The 18,829-nt window shown below is 52.0% G+C and overlaps 1 protein-coding gene across 1 annotated transcript in view; it reads left to right on the top strand.

Annotated features, from left to right (window-relative positions):
- The window catches only part of GLIS1 (GLIS family zinc finger 1), a 220,128-nt gene that overhangs the window by 177,452 nt on the left and 23,847 nt on the right, over positions 1–18,829 (top strand). The gene's annotated exons all lie outside the window — the stretch shown is intronic.

Genomic DNA, 18,829 nt, shown 5'->3' with positions numbered 1-18,829 from the left:
CTGATTTTACAGGAAGTGAATTAGGGAGGCATTACGAAATGGGATTGGAGTGACAAGATATTTCACGGTTGCTGCGTGGCGGTACCCACGCCCATGTGGTCTGCTTTGTGTCCGTTTCAAGGCACACCTGAAGGGCCAGAGGGCTGTCCTCCCCCGCTGGCCTCAGCCACAGGCTGTCCTCCGCCGGCCTCAGCTCTGCATCTGGGTCCTGGCCACTCCCCACCCCACCCCACCTCCAGAACCCCAATAGGCTGTGTGGGTTCTTCCTCGCTTCCTGACATCTAACTGGTCACCAAGTGCCAATGACCTGGCCTCCTAAACCTGTCTCTTGAGTCAAACCCCAGTTGCTACTCCTTCATCTATCTGAGTGACGTGGAAGTTACTAGTGTATGGTGCTCTGTGCTTCAGTTTCTCCATCCATAAAATGGGGTCCCAGTGTTAGTGCCCACCGCTGGAGCTGTTCTGGGTCATGGTGACAGCATGTGCAGTGTCCAGGCTACCCAACAAATAAGACACAAGTGTGGCTTCACTTGTTTCCGGTCCCAGCCCTGGCAGAGGGTCGCCTTGGGATTAGGGAAGTGAGCAGGGCTGTGGTGCTGGCCCGTGCTGTGCACACGCCAGCTGAGCTCCGGGTGGCTGTCTCTGAGGGTGCCACACCGGCCATGGGCGGTGGATGAGTGTGGTGTGTGGCTTTGCCCTCTCCTCCACGCATGGAAGCAAATTCTCCGCGTTTTGATGAGTGCTGCTTCCCCGTGGGCCTGGCTCCAGAGTTGAGTGTGAGCAGCCCGGCAGGTCAAGGGAGTCTCCTGAAGCCCAACAACATGGCCTCAGCCCCACGGCCCACACGCACACACGCCCGTGATATACCTGCACACACAGCGCACACGTCTCATCCTGTTGGTCCCCACTCTGTGCTGCAGTCAGAGAGGCCGTGCCCTGATCCTTCCGCAAGCTCAGAGCCACACCGAGTTCTGAGGTAGAGAGTTTATGGAGTCCGTGTGGCCCAGGAGCACACTGCTTTGTAGGGGAGGGAGAGATCTAGTCACCCGAGGGAGAGGAGGGTGGCCAGTGTTTGGATTTGAGGGCCCCCGTGGAGCTTTCTGGTGCAGCAGAGCCAGCCCTGTGGGTCCCTGAGCCTGGAGAAGCCACAAGTGGGCAGCACTCAGGTCTGCCCAGAGAGAGCTGCAGGGGACGGGAGCTGCCAGCCCCTCTCAGATCCCCAGGGGCCCTGCCTTCTTCTTTTTAAAATATATTTTTAGTGATTTCAGAGAGGAAAGGAGAAGGGAGAGAGAGAGAGAAGCATCAATGAAAAGAGAGAATCATTGACCAGCTGCCTCCTGCATGCCCCCTGCTGGGGCGAGCCACAACCCTAGCATATGCCCCTGACCGGAATCGAGCCCGGGACCCTTCAGTCCGCAGGCTGATGCTCTATCCACTGAACCAAACCAGCCAGGCCTCCCCTGCCTTCTTTTCCACTCTGCACCCAGGAGAATGTCCCCTTCCAGCCTCACAGCCTGCTGGAGGCAGGGAGGATGGCCGTGTCCTTCAGTGGTGGCTTCAGCAGGATCAGCGGGGTCCTCAGGGTGGGAGCCTTCCTGAGCGCCCCGAGGCCGTGGCTCTCAGGAAAGTGTCCCCAGCTTCTCAGAGCTGGCCCCCTGGGGCCTGAGGACAGGTCAGGATTGGTGGGGCCTATGTCACTGTCTTCCTGTTGTGACCCATCCACACCCACACCCACGCCTTTGTCCAGTGTTCTTATCACCAAAGATTCCAACCTGAGTGCAAATTGGCGTCAAAAGAGGAAACTTGGCCAAACTAACAAGCTGCTTAATTAGTCCTGTGGTGTCAGACTAGTCATGTCCTGGCTTCTCCTCAGATTTGTGGTGTGGCCTGGGGCAAGTCAGCTACCCCTCTCTGAACTCTGGTTCCCTTACCTTTACAAGTGACATACATTACCTGGCCCCTCCAGCCTGCCACTACCCCAGTTACCCAAACGTGATCCCTCGGGGCTGTGGTGGGGTTGGTAGGGTCCTCCGGACACCTCAAAGAAAGGGCTTGGGTCCAAGTCCTGCTCACCATGTGCTCCCAGATGACGACCCACCTCTTGTGCCTCAGTTTTCTCATCTGACAAAAGGAAGTTATTATCCTTGAGATCTCAGCTCAGGTGCTCCTGTCACATTGCAAGGCCAAGTGCTTCTTCCCATAGCACTCAAAGAAAGGGGGGGGGGGGAGAGTGAGAAACATCGATGTGAGAGAGACACATCAATTGGTTACCTCCCACACGCACTCTGACCACAAATTGAACCTGCAACTCTTCCATCCCAGGGCCTATGCTCTAACCACTGAGAAAACCGACCAGGGCAGACATTATCTTCTTTATTTGCCTACTTGGTTGGTATCTGTGTCACCCCAGCATATGAGCTACATAGGAGCAGAGGCCATATGTGTCCTACTTATTCACCCCTGTGTCCCTAGTATAGTGTATGTTGGATGGATGATGGATGGGTGAGTATGTGCATGGATAGGTCACAGTGTGATGGAGAACTAGTGGATGGATAGGAAAAGGCTGCCTCAGGTGGGGGCACCATCTCAGCAGGTGTGTGAGCCAAGGGCAGTGGTCCCTGCCAGGGAGCTGTGGACTGGATTTCCACCAGTCCTCCCAGGCCTGGCTGTGCTTTCCTGTGTCCCGAGAGCTGAAGCACAGGCTCCATGATGAGGTTGGCTGTATCTGCCAGGTGAGCCAGTGTGGACCATCTGGATGAGGTGGGAAAACAGAGAAGAAAGGCAGGGAAGGTTGGTGGTCCTCCTGCTCAGGCTATGGAGTCAGCTCAAAGACCAGCTCCGCGTTGACTTGGTTGGGATTTGTCCCCAGTTGAAGGCTTGAGCAAGTTGCTTATTACCTCTAAGCTCTGTCTCTTTGTATATAAAATGGAGATAACACTAGTACTGACCCCCTAAGGTTGTTGATTAAATGGGCGTCTCCTTTTCTATCACTGGGATAGTTTGTCTCTGCGTGGCCAACATCCTCCTCAGGGTTGATGATAAAAATAGAGCCCTAGTCGATTTGGCTCAGTGGCTAGAGCATCAGCCCATGGACTGAAGGGTCTTGGGTTCAATTCCAGTCAAGGGCATGTCCTTGTTGCATCTTGTGTCCCTAGTCAAGGCCCATGTGGGGGGCAACCAATCCATGTGTCACATTAATGTTTCTCTCTGCCTTTCCCCTCCTTTTCACTCTCTCTAAGAGTCAATGGAAAAATGTCATTGGGTGAGGATTAACAAATAATAATAAATATAGAAAAACCCTCCTAGAGATAGTCTCACATGAGACTGTAGCCCTGGTCCAGCCAGCTCTTCCTCCTGCCCCTCTGCGTCTGGGAGGGATGGAGGGGGGCCTGCGGAGCATCCCTGGGAACCAGCGAGGGGCTGACAGGATGGATGGCGGAGCGGGAATGTTCCTATTAGGCCCTGGAATGTTTGCTTTTCTCTCTAAGAGCTGGTTGTGGTCATGTAAATCACCCTGGAGGAAAATCAGAGGGTCCCCAAACCCATCTGCTGGCTTTTATAAAGAAAAGAAAAGGAATGAAAGACAACAATCTTTGTGGTTGGCTTAAAAGTATTTTAATCACCAATGAGCTAGGGAAGAATAAACCCCTGGAGCAGGCAGGAATGCGGCCAGGGGACCTAAGGAGGAAGCCTGGTGGGGGCTACCCATCCGCCTGTCACTTGCGTCCCCCGTGTGGAGCCAACCTGTACACAGGGCTTGTGTGCAGATCACAGGGACCTGCCTGGTCCCACTCCTTGGGGAAGCGCTCTCCACCCACACACTTTAAGATCAGGGTGTGCAGTGAGGCTTGAGGAGCTGGTAGAGGAGAGTTGGGCGGTTTGGGGGCATGAGCACAGGCTCAGAGAATGTGATAGACTATACCTGGGTGTGTGCTAAGCTTGGAGGGGATTAGGAGAAAGGGGGTATATGCGTGTGTGTGTGTGTGTGTGTGTGTGTGTGTGTGTGTGTGTGCAATTCGCTCTGTGAGGGTGTATGGGACTTGTTTGCAGTGTGATTGGAATGTGTACAGTTGCAGAGTACATATTGGGGATTGTGATCGGGGTGTGTATGGGATTTGGTGTGAGATGGGGAGTTATGCAGTTGAGATATACACACACACACACACACACGCACACACACAAACACACACACATATATATATGTATATATTGTTGGGGGAGTATATGGTAGAGATAGATGTATACCCATTGCATACCCCATGGACCCCTGTATACATCTACACCCAAAGCATACCCAGAACCCCCAACACCATACCCAGACACACATTCAACACCCCACACCCAATATATACTCCTGTAACACACTCTCAGACACATTTCTCCATAGATACACATATGTGTGTGTAGTTGGTGAGTGTGTATGTGTATGTTTTCGGATTTGAGTTTGGAGGACACATGGTATGTGCCTATATGAAGGGAGGGTAGTTTGAGAATGTGGTTGAGTGTTTGGTGTGTATTTTATGTGCAGTGTATATTGGGTGTGTGGAGCTGCATTGGGTGTTTTTATGTGTGTATGTTGTTTGTACATGTGTGGTTAGGAGGAGTGTTTTGGAGAATCTGTTCCATATATACATGTGTATTGGGTATGGGAATGTGTGTTGGCATTGGGGGTGTTTGTGTGTGTGTGTGTGTGTGTGTGTGTTGGGTGTAGGAGTGCTAGGGTAGAGGTCACACTGGTTGGGGGAGATGAGCCCTCAAGCCTGGCCCAGGCTGATGGAACCCAGGAGCCTGTGGCCCCCACTCCCTCCTCCTCAAGTCAAGGTACCAACTGGGAATATTCCTGGGAGGGAAGCAGGGCCTGGAGGGTTGAAGAGAGCACTGAGATCTTCCCAGCAGAGGGGCCAGGAGGCAGATCACCCACCGCCTCCAGTGACATGAGTTGGGGGGAGGGGCTGGGGCAGTGAGGGAGATCAGAAGAAGTGGGGATAACTGTCAGGCCAAGGATGAAGAGTGGAACGGGCCAGACTGCAGAGCTCACAGATGGAAGAGCCCCTGGAAGGGCAGTATGGCCAAAGGGGCTCTGTGAATATCCTAAGGAAGGCAGCCCCTCCTGAGGCGTCAGCAGGTCCCCAGGCTCTGAGTGACTTTTGACCTGGCATCCTCCCCACACTCAGGGAGGCCTCAGGGCTGGGATTGTTACCCCATTTGAAGGAATACCAGGCCGGAGGGAGGAAACAGCCTGAGGCGTTGGCCTTGGAGGAGGAACTCCTCCTCTTTAACCTGAGAGAGGCCTCCATCCTGCGTCCTGCTGGGATGCTGAGTGTGGGCGAACCCTACAGGTCCCCAAGTGCTGCCTCACAACAGCCCCAGGCTTCCCTGCACCCTGAGTGGCGGGTGTTTTGAATTTCTTTATGTAGATGAGACATATGCAGGAAATTTTGCAAAGTCAAAAAGAGAGCAGATGACTCTAAACCACCAGGGAGAGACGTTTCCTTTGGGCCGGTTCCTGACCAGCGAGACATAGTGCTGAGCACACAGGAAGTGCTTAGCAAGGGCGACTTCCAATTCATCCCCGGGATTTTAGAGTGAGAGGGGTCCGAATCCTGGTCCAGCCCTCATCTTGGGTGAGGTATTTACCTCTCTGTGCTTCAAGTCCCAAGGGGGGTTGTGGAGAGGATTAGTGGCAGTAGCATCGACACATTGAGCATTATATCTAAGAAATTCCCCGGGTTCCATGGAACATCATGGCCGTTGTTTTTCGTAGCAGTGTCATAGTCTGTATGCAGACTGGGGCACAGGGTTCTTACTCAGCTTGCTTACACTGTTGGATATCTAGGTTATTCCTGAACTTCTACTCTACCTAGTTTATAACAAAAATATTTCATTATCTTCTTGCATAAAGCTTCTCTGAATTCCAGCCTGGGTGGCCACCCAGAACGGAGCTATCGAAGGGCAATTGGAACCCGGCTGGGTGTGACTCCCTGTTTGCTCCATGTACAGTCACATCTAACATATGACCCCCGTGGGCACGACTTCCTCCCGTCTGGGCCTGATGTTCCCAGCACAGCCTCCTGCTGCCTTGGCCCAGGCTAATGGAGAGAAAGGCCAAGGAATCTCACTGGCTAATGTGTTAATGGGCTAGGCTCCCTCTGGTGCTGGCGGCTGAAAACAGCACCGTCCATGTGAGTAGGTTCCTGAGCCAGAGACTGGACTCTTCTGGGAGAAAATTCCCTTTTTGACCAATTTGAACATGTATAGCTGTACTGGAACCAAATCCTTCCTGAATAAGTCAAACCCAGATCCCCCAAGGTTGGCAAAGGAGACAGAATCTGGTGGCCCTGACTCCTATCAGTCCCCTTTAAGGGTCTCTTGCTGCCCTGCCCAATAACAGCTCCAGGAGGCACGATGCCATTCCCTCAAGGCCCTGGAACTTCCACTTTACCCTCTCCTGGATGGGTGAGCTGAGCAGGCATTGCTCTGTGATGCTGTTTAGTTACCTATAATGTGGGGGTGATCAAAACAATGGCAAAACCATAAGAATACCTTGTGGAGTTGTTGTGGTATTAAAACACTTATTACCTGTCAAAACTGTTTTGGCTCAGTGGATAGAGCCTGTGGACTGAAAGGTCCCAGGTTCGATTCCGGTCAAGGGCATGTACCTTGGTTGTGGGCACATCCCCAGTAGGGAGTGTGCAAGAGGCAGTTGATCAATGATTCTCTCTCATCAATGTTTCTAACTCTCTATCCCTCTCTCTTCCTCTCTGTAAAAACATTAATAAAATATATATTTTTTAAAAACCATTTATTACCTATAAAGCACTTGAAGCAGGACCCAGCATACAGTAAGTACTCAGTAACTGTTAGTTGTTGTTACCTTTGGCTCAAAAAATGACTACTTTTGCAAACACATTTCTGATAAGGGACTTGTACCCAGAATATGTTTAAGAACCCTTGCATTTTAATAATAAAAAAGAACCCACTTTTTATTTTTTATTTTTTAAATAAATCTTTATTGTTCAGATTATTACAAATGTGATCCTCTTCCCCTCCTCAATTGCTCCCCTCCACCAGGTTCCCACCCCACCCTCTGTCCTTTCCCCATCCCCCATTATCCTCATCCATAGGTGCACAGTTTTTGTTCAGTCTCTTCCCGCACCCCCACTCCCCTATTCCTCGAGAATCATCAGTCCACTCCCCTTCCATACCTCTGATTCTATTATATTCACCAGTTAATATTGTTCATCAGATTTTTTAATTCCTTGGTTTTTAGATTCACTTGTTATACAATAGTTACGTATTTGTTGTTCATAATTTTTATCTTTATCTTCTTCCTCTTTCTAAATAACCCCCTTCAGCAATTCATATAATTCTGGTTTGGTGGTGATGAACTCTTTTAGCTTTTTTTTATTTGTGAAGCTCTTTATCTGTCCTTTGATTCTGAGTGATAGCTTTGCTGGGTAGATTATTTTTGACTGTAGGTTCTTGCTATTCATCACCTTGAATATTTCTTGCCATTCCCGTCTGGCCTGCATGGTTTCTGTTGAGAAATCAGCTGACAATCGTATGGGTGCTCCTTTATAGGTAACTACCTTCTTTGCTCTTGCTGCTTTTAATATTCTCTCTTTGTTTTTTGCTCTTGGAATTTTAATTATGATGTGTCTTGGTGTGGTCTTCCTTGGATTCCTTTTGTTTGGGGTTCTGCGGGCTTCCTGACTTATAAGTCTATTTCTTCCCCCAGGTGGGAGAAGTTTTCTGTCACTATTTCTTCCAGTATTCTTTCGGTATCTTGCTCTCTCTCTTCTTCTGGAATCCCCATAATTCTGATGTTGTTTCGCTTGAAATTGTCCCAGAGGTTTCTTAAACTATCTTCAACTTTCTGGATCCTCTTATCTTCTCCCTTCTGCAGAGGAGTGTCCTCTGGCTCTTTGTGTTCTAAATCTTTGTCTTGATTCTTGCGATCTTCCAGTCTGTTTTCAGGTCTTTGTATAATATTTTTTATTTCAGACAATGTTTTCTTGATTTCTAGTTGATCCCTTATTATTTCTAGTTGCTCCCTTTTCATATCCTCATAGGTCTCATTTATTTTATCGGCCTTTTTTAGGATATTGTTGAATAACCTTATAACTGTAGTTTTGAACTCAATGTCCAATCTTTTCTTTTCCTCCATCTCCTTCCTTTGTGTCCTTCCTCTTGTCTGCATTTTAGTTGTTTCCCTGATTTGATGGAATAGCTTTGTGTGCTAGGTGTTCTGGTAGAGCCCAGTAGCACAGCCTTCCCAGTTACCTGCAGTGGACAGTCTTGGTGTAGCCCTTTGTGGGCTGTGTGTGCAGTCTTGTTGTTAAGCCTTGCTTATTGTTGGTATCACTGGGAAGCGTTGATCTCCAAGCCAATTGGCTGTGAGGATCAGCAATGTCTCAGCTAGGAGGGTTTCCGTACTCTGCTTGAATAGGGCGGGGTCTCGGTGTGGCACAGACAATTTTTGGTTCCCTGTCAGTTTCACATTAGAAAACTCCTGTTCGAGGAGAGTTTTGGAAGATTGGTTGCAGGCGCGTACACCTCTTTGGTAAAGGCGCAGACAATCTTTGGATTCCGGCCAGTCCCTCCTTAGAGAAAGCCAGCCTCTGGGAGAGCTTCTGTGCTCAGCCACAGATGGGGCGGGGTCTCGGGTTGGTGCAGACAAACTTTGTTTTCCCTTTGGCTCATCCCCAAGTCCCGCAGTAATGGCCTCTGGCTTCACATACCTCGGAGAGATCTCTGCCCACTGCCTGACATTCTGGCCTCTCCCTGTCTGGGGCCGTCTATCAGAGCAATAGGGTGATTCTGTTTTCCTCTCGAACAAGAAAGCCAGCCGCACGTTAGCTGTTCGCCTTCTCTGCGGGCGCCAGGAGTAAGCCAGCGCCTTTTCACGCACACAGTTCTTCGTACCTTCACAGTTCCTGAGGTTCAGCGTGCCTTCTCTCTCCTTCCCAGATGGTAGAGCCTCCTCTCAGCCAGCTGTCCGGCGCTTCAGGGCAATGCCTCCCTTGTTTTTCAGTTCTAAATTCAAATTTGTTGTGGTAGGCTGCATTTGGGTGTCTACCCTATGCCGCCATCTTGGTTTCTCAAGAACCCACTTTTTAAAAGGGCAAAGGACTTGCATAGACATTGCTCCAATGGAAGAAAAAAAAAAAAACATGGCCAAAAGCACATCATTAGCTACCAGGGAAATGAAAATCAGAACCACAAAGAGATGCTACCTCCTGCCATGGGGGTGGCTATAATAAAACCGTGGGTAATAAGTGCTGGCAAGGACATGGAGGCATTGGAACCCTTAATGGTATTCCCTGGTGATAGGAATGTAAAATGGTGCAGCTGCTTTTGAAAATAGTCTGGCAGTTCTGCAAACAATTAAATATAGAGATATCATGCGATTTAGCAATTCCACTCCTAGGTACATACCCAAAACAAATGAAAACATGTCTATACAAAATCCTGTACATAATCTTTATTGCAGCATTATTTGTAATAGACAAAAAAGGAAAACAAACTAAATGCCCATCAACTGACAAATAGATAAATAAAATGTAGTCTATCCATATAATAGATTATTACTCAGCCATAAAAAAGAATGAAGTACAGCCCTGGCCAGGTGACTCAGTTGGTTGCAGTGTTCTTCCATACACCAAAAAGTGGCAGGTTCAATTCCCAGTCAGAAAACATCCCTAGGTTTCAGGTTCAATTCCCAGTTGGGGCACATACGGAAGGCAACCAATCAATGTTTTTCCTCACATCTCTCTCTTTTTCTTTCTCTCTCAAATCAGTTTAACAAAAATATATCCTTAGGTGAGGATAAAGAAGATAAATGAAGTACAGATACATGCTATAACATGGGTAAACCTTGAATCACTATACTAAGTCATTGGTGGGCAAATTCATTAATCAGCAGAGCCAAATATCAACAGTACGACAATTGAAATTTATTTTGAGAGCCAAATTTTTTTAAACATAAACATCTCCTAACATCACTTCTTCAAAATAGACTCACCCAGGCCGTGGTATTTTGTGGAAGAGCCACTCTCAAGCCAAAGAGCTGCATGTGGCTTGGGAGCCGCAGCTTGCAGACCACGGTGCTAAGTGAAAGAAGCCAATCACACAGGCTTGCCTTGCCAGAGCTGGAAGGGACCTGTGGGACCACCTTCAGTCCTCTCCCCTTTATTTCACGGACGGGGAAACTGAGACCCAGAGGAGCAGAGTGGAAAAGAGGAAGCACATTGGGATGAGACAGGCTTGTATTCAGGTCCCAGGAAGCCATCTTCCTGGGTGGCCTTGGGCAAGAGTCGTCCTTAAAATTGGAGTTGTTGAGGAGGTAACTGGGGCCAGTTAGAGCTTAGCAGCTGGAGGGAGAGAGGCAGCCGTGTTCAGCAGAAGCTGCCCCTGTGCGAAGAGGCAGAGAGAGAGGAGGCAGGCCAACAGGGAGGAATCAGAAAAGCACGAAGATTCTGTTACTGAGTTTTAAAAAAATAAATATTTGTAGAAGTTTTATACGCTTATTAAAGAAAACATGGAAAACACAATAAGCATAGATTTAGAAGCAAACAAAAGTTGTTCCTACTGCCCACCTCACAAAGAGAGCCTCTTTGGGCTGCCTCTGGCTCCTTGAGTGAAATAGAAATGGACTTGATGAAGCATCTTTCTAATGGGAAATTACCATCATCGTGCTCTGGCAATCCCTGGCGGCCCAGGTCTGGCTCAGCGCAAAGGAAGAGGCAGGGAAATAGCATTTGTTAGACCTGGTCTGGGCCCAGCTCACCACGTTTGTGTTCCAGACAGTATAGTCATTCCAAAGATGACGAAAACCCAATGCGGTGCGTGCAGTGACAAATGTATTCTGAAGCAGGGCCCTGTGCTTCTAGGCTTGAGTGGGCCTCCAGGGCTCACCAGAGAGCTGTGGCTGTTGGTGAAGTCCTGGGAGGCGAGGTGCAGTAGGGGGGAGCTTGTTGGTCAAGGCCTAAGAAACAGGACTCACAGAGATCAGTAACACCATCCATTCACTCAAGGCAGGGACGGGCAGTGAAAAGTTGAAAAGCTCAGGACCCAGGATTCAAGCGCTACTTCTGTGAGGATGCGGGAGATGGCCCTGCGGCCCTTTCTCTGGGGGAGTAGGAGAGTGTGCCCCCGAGGCCACAGGTCAGGGCGCACTGGATTGGGGTGGGGGTCGGGGAGAGGGGAGATCTGGAGGCCTAACTTCCTTCTTGGTGTCACCACTGACTTGACGGGCAGCCTTGAGCCAGTCCCTTCTTCCCCAGCCCCAGTCTCCCCACGGTCAAGTGGACAGGCTTCCTCAAACACCCCTTCCAATTCAGACCTTCTGTGATTTTACATACAAAGAGCCTCTTCCCTACCCAAGAAAGTTGGGGCGGTGGTGGGGAGTGGGGTGCAGGGAGGTGAACAGGGTGGCTGACTCTGACTGAGCAGAAGGTTCTAGCCAGAAAACGTGTTCTGAGCCCCTGCTGTGTCTCCAGTCCATTGGCGGGCCCTGGAGTGAGAGGCCAGTCAGTGGGACTAACGTCATCCTGTGCCTGACTCACACCCTAGCTAAATGCAGACATTTAGAATTTTGAGTCCTAGGGGCTGTAAAGAGGGAAGAACAGGGCTGTGGCACCCCAGAGGAGCCTATCCCCTAATAGCAGTGAAATTGAGGAAGACTTCCTGGAAGAGATGGCATATGAGCTAAAGCTTGGAGGATGAGCAGGATTTTGCCAGACGAAATGGCAGGAGGACACTCTAAGTAGAAAGTGACAGGAGCAGAGGTATAGAGGTGCAGACTGCATGGAGTGTGACCCCATCTCTAGCGTGTTGTATTGCTGGGTGGAGCCCTCTCCCAACCCGAGGTGTTGGACCCTGCCCTCCCTTATCTCCTTTGGCCCTTATATTGTAGTAAACCTACACAAAAGGAGTGTTAACTGGATCAGGGAAGCTAAGTAACATGCCCAAGGACACAGCCAGTAAGAAGCGGAGCTGACTTGAACGCAGGTCTGCCTGACCCAAAGCCCACATCCCACCCAGCTGGTTCAGAGATGAGTGCTCAAGGAGCAGTTGCTCCTTCCTGCCCAGGCCTGCAGCTCAGACCTGTCTGTGTGTCCTCTGCCCCTGGGAGGGAGCCTGTCTATCACCACTATTCCATTAACCCAGCCACTCCTGAGACTCCTCAGCCTTCGCCGGTCACCTCGTGTGGAACCCTGCAAGGAGTCATCTGTGTCCTCAGTGCATCTAGTGGGGTCGGCCCCGGGTTTCCTGATGCAGGTGCATAGCTGTCATCATCACGAGCTTCATCCCAGGTGTTTTGAAGGTTGGTCACCATCCATGCCTTTTTGATCTTTAGATCCCCTCTGGATGCTATCATATTGTCCCCATATATCTGTGCAGAAGCTGAGTTCGAAGGGCAGTCCTTCATTCACATCACATAGGGCAAGAGCAGGCATCAGTCCAATCCTCAGATCTCTCTGGCCCATGGAGGGAGGGAGTGTCCCATGGTCCTGTTACCAGGACAGCTCACCCAAAGTCACTGCAGAACTAAGAAGGACGTTTAGTTCTGACGCCTGTTTTTGTCTGTGAAGTATTATGCTGCTTTCTCTGACTTTTCTTTAAAAAAAAAACAAAAAACTTCAACAAAACAGTTCTATAAAACATAAAGCAGTAAGTAAAATATATCAAGAAGTAGAAAGTGATGAGCACAGTTGAGAAGTTATCCTTAACTACAGTGCTCAGAAACCTTCCCCAGACTTTCCTCTCTGTCTGATAATTATACTCTTTACTAGAATGGAATCATAATACCTTTACTCCGTAGCTTGCTTTTTTCACTAACAGTGACTTTTGGACATCTGGCAATGTTCACTTAGCTGAGTGAGTGAGGAAATGAATGAATGGCCAGTGAATTAATGAACTGCAGTCTGCTCTCTGGTGCCACTGGACAAGTCAGATTTCGTGAGCTGCCAGACAGCCTCCCAGAACCAGGAGCCTCCCTCTCTCTCTCCTGTCACTGACTCCCCGTGCCCTGCAGCCTTGGCCCCTTTTCTCCATCTCTGCCGGGGTTGTGGGTGCTGATACCGATCCCCCATAGCCCTGGGAGGGGCTAACACCACTCTCCTAACCATCCCTATAATGCCAGTGACTCCCAGAGAGGTTAGATGGTTTCTGCCAGTCATAGTTGGAGGGAGAGGGGATTAGAACTCAGGCCTGGGTGACTCTGGAGCACTCTGTATGCCAGAATGAGCTTGCCAGACAGGAAGAGCCTGCCCTAAAAAGGGAGCCAACGTTGGGTGCTGGGACTGACCGGCAGGCCCTGAGCCATGGATGAATGGATTACTCTGACACACGTTTCTGTGAAAGAGAGGGCTAAGGGGCTGCTTGGCTATGGGGACCAAATAGCCCCGTTCACCTGCCTCCTTAGGCTTTTATTATAACAACAGTTGAACTAAAATTAACGATTAGACACAATTGGCAGGGTAAGCATCCTTGAGAAGGCATATTTGTCTGTAGTGTCCTTCAAGCAAGGATGTTTTGAAGTCTACAGATAAAGATTCTATTAAACACCCCGAACTCAGACTTGTTTGGAAAAGTCAAGGCAGGGTGTGCGCCTTCAGCAAGGTCCCCCTGGAGGCCCCTGACCTTTCGGAGAATCCTCCTTATTTCCAACCAAGTCCCGTGCTTCCCCACAGGTCACGAGAAACCTTAGTCATTTTTGTCTTCTCTAGGCTGCCTCAGTGTCCCCACCTGTAACACAAGGGCCTCTGAGAGCCAGCAAGCACTGATGCTGTGTGAATCTCAGGTTCCTGCGCAGCCTGGCCCAACTACCCTGCTTTTACCCCAAGGCCAGAGCACAGCCAGTGAGGAGTCTGGCCCAGGACCTGCCCCAAAGCCCAGCCTCTGTAGAGGCGTCTCTAGTGGAGCTGAGCTCTGATACCTGAGGGAATTCCAGGCTGAGGGAACAGCATATGCGAAAGCACAAGGACGTGCAGGAAGAGCCCAGGAGTCAGTGTAACAGGAGCCTAGAGAGGAAAAGGGAGCTTGGGGAGCCAGCCGCAGCGGGAGGCCCACAGATCCCCCTGGCGGGAGGCTGGGAGCAGCAGACCCGAGGCCTTGGGTTGTCCTGAGGGCAATAAGGAGCCATTGGTGGGTTTTGAGCAATGACAGGGACATGTTTGCAACTTGTAACACTCCCCAGCTACAGTAGATGATTTGGGGCATTGGCTAGGGTGGACACAGGGAGGCCATTGAGGAGAAGGGCAGGATGGGCAGATAGCTGGCACTGCCATGAGCAGCGAGCTTTCGAAGGCCTCCCTTGGGCCCCCAGCCCCCCTCAGACTCCCCACTTGCTTCTCCCAGGATGGAGCCATGGACTCATTCTCAGCCCTCAGCCTCTGCTGGCATCCAAGGGCCCTGGTTGGGCCCAAGTGCAAAGCAGCGATTTATTTCCTGTAAAGTATTGGTGCCCAAGTCATAGCTGAGTGCCTCAGCACAATGGCATCCTTCTCCTTTTGTCCTCCTTAATTTTAGAGGCCAAAGCTAAACGTTTTAATTTTACATGATTCCTGACACATGCTAATGGGTTCCAGACGGCGCCCCGAGTGGGCGGTGCAGTGGGGCCAGGCCGGGCATCAGCGCAGGGTCTGTGCCCCACCTCGGTTCCCACAGAAGTGCCTTGTAGCGTGATTTCCTTGAGGACCCCTTTCTGCTCAATTACCTAGTTATCGCTCTTTCTCAGTTTGTGCGGTGACCACAGCACACTTCTCCCTTGCGCTGGGGATGGGAGGCTCCCCGGAGGGCCGGGAGCCTGCCCGTCCCAGCGGGAGGCACCGCTTCCCTTTCAGGATTCCCTGGGCACAGGTGAGGGCCGGCCCCTCCCCCAGGCCCTGCCGGAGCTTTCAGCCTGCCGAGCAGCGGGAGAACGGAGGTCTTAGGGAAATGTGTAGCCAGGAAATATATGGAAGGCGATGCAGTGGCTGCTCCTGCTCGTGCTGTTTTTGGTGACGTGAAACGTTTCATTCTTCCTTCTGGTCATTTCGTCCCCAGGGCCGGCTGTTTCTCAGTCTGCGGCCCCCTCTGCTTTTCGTTGAAGGAGAACAGAGGCCGGGGCTTTGGCGTCAGGCAGCTCTGGTTCAGTCCAGATGCCGCCCTCACTCCCTGAGTGCCCGGAGCCCAGGCTCTGAGGGAGCCTCTGTTTCCCCCGTGAGAGAGGGATACACCACCTTCTGTCCAGGGCACCCTGAGAGTGCAGGAGGCTGACTCCCGGCAGTTTTCCTCCCTTCTCTCTGCTCTGTGTCCCCATTGGGGGGGTGGGGGTGTCAGACCATGGTCTCATTTATTTATGTCAGGCTGAACCTGCTGTGTCCATGAGCTCAAGTGAGAAAAATAAAATGTAACTTGAACGTTTTCCTCGACTCCCTTCCTATTCTGAGCACCCAAATGCTGGGGAGCAAATTCCGGGTAGGTCTCAGCCCTGCCTCAGGTCCCACAGGCTTAGCTAGAGGTGTAGCACCCCCAGGGCAAAAGGGTAGAACTCGGAGCCTCCCCCCTTTTAGAGACCCTGTTGTTTATATGTGTCTTCCTTCCCCTTCTTGTCCCTATCCCAACTGGAGCTTCGTTCCAGGGGCAGGAGCCCAGGAGGTTTTGCCTTCCCTCCCCACAAGGCTCTCCTGGTCTTCACTGATTGCAGGGGTGTTGGGGGGGACTCCCCACCCTGCCCCACACTTCCCTGGAGGCTCATTTGTTGCTGAGTTCTTTCATTCATTAACAATATTCACAAAAGCCTGCTCTGTGCCAGGCCCAGTGTTGGGCACTCTCAGAAGGGTTTATGGCAGAGAAAAAAAAATGGTTTGAAATGTTAACTGTGCGTGACTCATTTCTGTCTCCAGAGTTCTTTCCATTTGGCCCTGAGGCTCGGGATTTTGAAACCCAAAAGCCAGGCACTCAGGCCTGTCTGCTCTGCTTTCTGCTAAGTTACCTCTTCCCTGAGGCCCTCCGGTGGAGGCACAGTGCTATTCTATAGGGACCCATTTGACAGGTGAGAACTGAGGCCCAGCAGGGAAAGGGACTCCCAGCATACCTGGCACTGGGGGCTCCACCGCGGCTAAACCAGCCCGATGCCCATTGTAGCTGGATGCCATTTGCACAGCAGGGCAGTTGGGGTAGCGAGGCGTTGGCAGCAGGTCCCTGCTGCTGAGAAGCCCGAGTGAGCCTCTGTGACCTGGGCCTGGCTCTCTCGGTTGCTGTGATGCTGGTGGGACCAGGGAGGAGGGGGGTTCTGCAGACGGAGGCACTTGCTACCGGTAAGGTTTGCCTCTGTCTCTTCCTGCTTCTCGTCATCTCTATGGGTCAGATTCCGTTTGGTGTTTCTGTTTGTGTAACTGGTTCCTTCTTGCAGTTGACCTTCCTTCACTAGGTCCAGTGTGAGACATGGGCTGTCACCGTTCCTGCCATTCACCATTACTAAGCACCCGCCATGAGCCCAGTCACTGGCCTAGCCACCCGCCTTGGGGCCCCTGAGCCGGTCTGTGGAGAATGGGAGATTGCTGAAGCAGGCCAGTCTGGCCTGCTTATCCCAATGGACTCCAGGGGGTAGGTCCAACCCGATTCCTTAAAGGAAACGTAGGAACCTCTCCCAGGAACCTCCACGCTGCCCTGATGAACATGTGGTCACCCGCTCTGAACCTGAGCGCCTGGGAGAGGGCTGCTCGCCTCCTCCCCACACAGCATGCCTCCTGACGGGAGCACAGGCCTCGGTGACTCCCTCCACACCCACCCCCACCCCCACTCCCTCCAGGGCCTCCACAGGTCCCTGTGGCCCTGGAACTGTCAGCCCCAGCCCAGCCCCTGCCCTCAGAGGCCAGGACTGAACACGGTCCCCTCGCCAGGTGGGGGCCAGGCCTCCCGCACGTCCTGGTGGGATCTGAGCCCAGGGGCCCTCTGGGCAGGTTGCTCCCGCCCCCTCATGACCTCAGACAGGAACAGTGCATGTTGCTATTTGCAGAGATTCCCACGGTCTGATGGGAGTTTTTCTTTCAGGTGATGGGTGCAATGTCTTGGATCTCTTTCCGTCCTGGGCAGTGCCAGGATGCTGTGTGTCCTGAAGGGCTGGGTTTTAATGCAACTGCCACCTGCTCAACCCTGGTGCACTCATCCCACTGCCCCCCCCCCCCCCCCCCAATTTGAGGCAGGAGACCCTGGGATATTGGAGCCCAGGGAAGGCAGGTGACCGGTGTAAGGTCAGGTAGCGATCTGGGACAGAGCCAGGGCTGGAATCAGGTCTTAGACCCTGATGTTCATCACACCATGACCTGTCCCCTGCTGTTTCTTCTTGGAATTCGGAAGAAGAGCTGGAAAGGGGACTGACTCTCCTGTGCCTAGTACCAAGGCCACACCCTGGTGTCTGTCACAGGTGTCTGAGACCAGGTGTGTCACCCCATTTTGCAATGAGAACACGGGGGCTCCCATGGCCTCCACCCCGTCCCGTGGCCTCCAGCCTCTCCAGATGGCGTGAAGGCCTGGAGAGCTGAGCCAGTGCGAAGGGCTCCCAGCTGGCCTTGGGTCTCAGGGCACCCCCTTGGCCATGGCTGCTGAGGGCACTAGTGTGGCCCGGGGCACGGAGCTCGGGCGCTAGAGGCGAACCCAGGCTCCATCCCTCCTGAGCTCTGGGACCCTCACAGGTGAATGCCACGGGCCTCCGTGTCTGCCTGTAATGAGGGGGGTGTTCTGCTGGCCTAACGGGATGGAGGAGGTTTTGTTAAGGGGGGTGTGTGGCACAGGTTGGGGTACATAGTAAACATGATGGCTGCTGCTGCCGTCCTCGTCTCCCTCCCGCACACATCTGTCCCATCGTTGCTTATTCAGATGGCGCTGTGCGCCCAAAGCCGGACCAGACCCTCAAAGAAAGAGCAAGCCGGCCAGCGCTTTCCAGTTGCACCTCCCAGCACCCTCCACATATGTCCCTCCCCTTCCTGCCTGCCTTGGCCTTCTCCCCCCCCAAGGGCTGGAGAAGCACAGGCTCTGAGGAGACCCCATGGGGACCCACTGGGCGGTAACCTCAGGGCCAGAGTCCCCCTCCCAGGACGTGGGGAATGGACCTCAGCGCCCTGCTGCCTGGCCTTTGGAGCTGGCCAAACAGAGACTTGTTTGACATCTTGGAGAAGGGTCTGGCACCACACGGTTCTCCCATCCAAATCATTGTTGCAAAGTAAGTTAAAAGTGTACAAAAACGGGAAGCTGATCCCCGAATGGCCTGCCAGACTGCTGTAACCCAATATATTTTACCCTTAAACCAGAAATGTGTTTGTTTAGAAGCAAGTCACTGGCAAATGCCAAAACTGGAGGCATTTCCTCCCTTGTCCCCACCCATGCCCGCTCCCCAAAACCCCTCCTCACCCTTTGTGCCGAGATCCTTGGCCAGAACATGGGAACCCAGGGCCTCCTGCTCTTTGGGCCGTGTCAGCCGCAGGGAGGAAACTTGACATTCATTAGGCACCCACTGTGTGCCAGCTCCTGCGCTGGGCACGGCCTCCTGTTTACTTCTAACAGCCGTTTGTGGTGGCCCCATCTTAGAGAGAAGGAAAACGAGGACAGGGGTGGGAGGTGACTTGCCCGGGTTTGAGGCTGTTGGTGGGGCCCCAGCACAAACCTCAGTGTGACCTCATGACCTTCAGCTTAGAGCAGGGTGTCCCACCCTTTGCATGTGAAGCGGCGCCCTCGATCCTTCCCCAGGGCCCCTGCAGAGCCCGGTCGTGCCCAGCCCCAGCTGGCACCGTGCTGGGCTCCCCTGAATGATCTCGCTTAGCCCTGCTGCCCATGGGCGGAA

Source organism: Pipistrellus kuhlii, unplaced genomic scaffold (assembly GCF_014108245.1).
Source record: "Pipistrellus kuhlii isolate mPipKuh1 unplaced genomic scaffold, mPipKuh1.p scaffold_m20_p_2, whole genome shotgun sequence".
NCBI classification, from domain to species: domain Eukaryota; kingdom Metazoa; phylum Chordata; class Mammalia; order Chiroptera; family Vespertilionidae; genus Pipistrellus; species Pipistrellus kuhlii.
The sequence above is the reverse complement of the archived record's forward strand: the minus strand, read 5'-3'. Positions and strand labels throughout refer to the sequence as shown.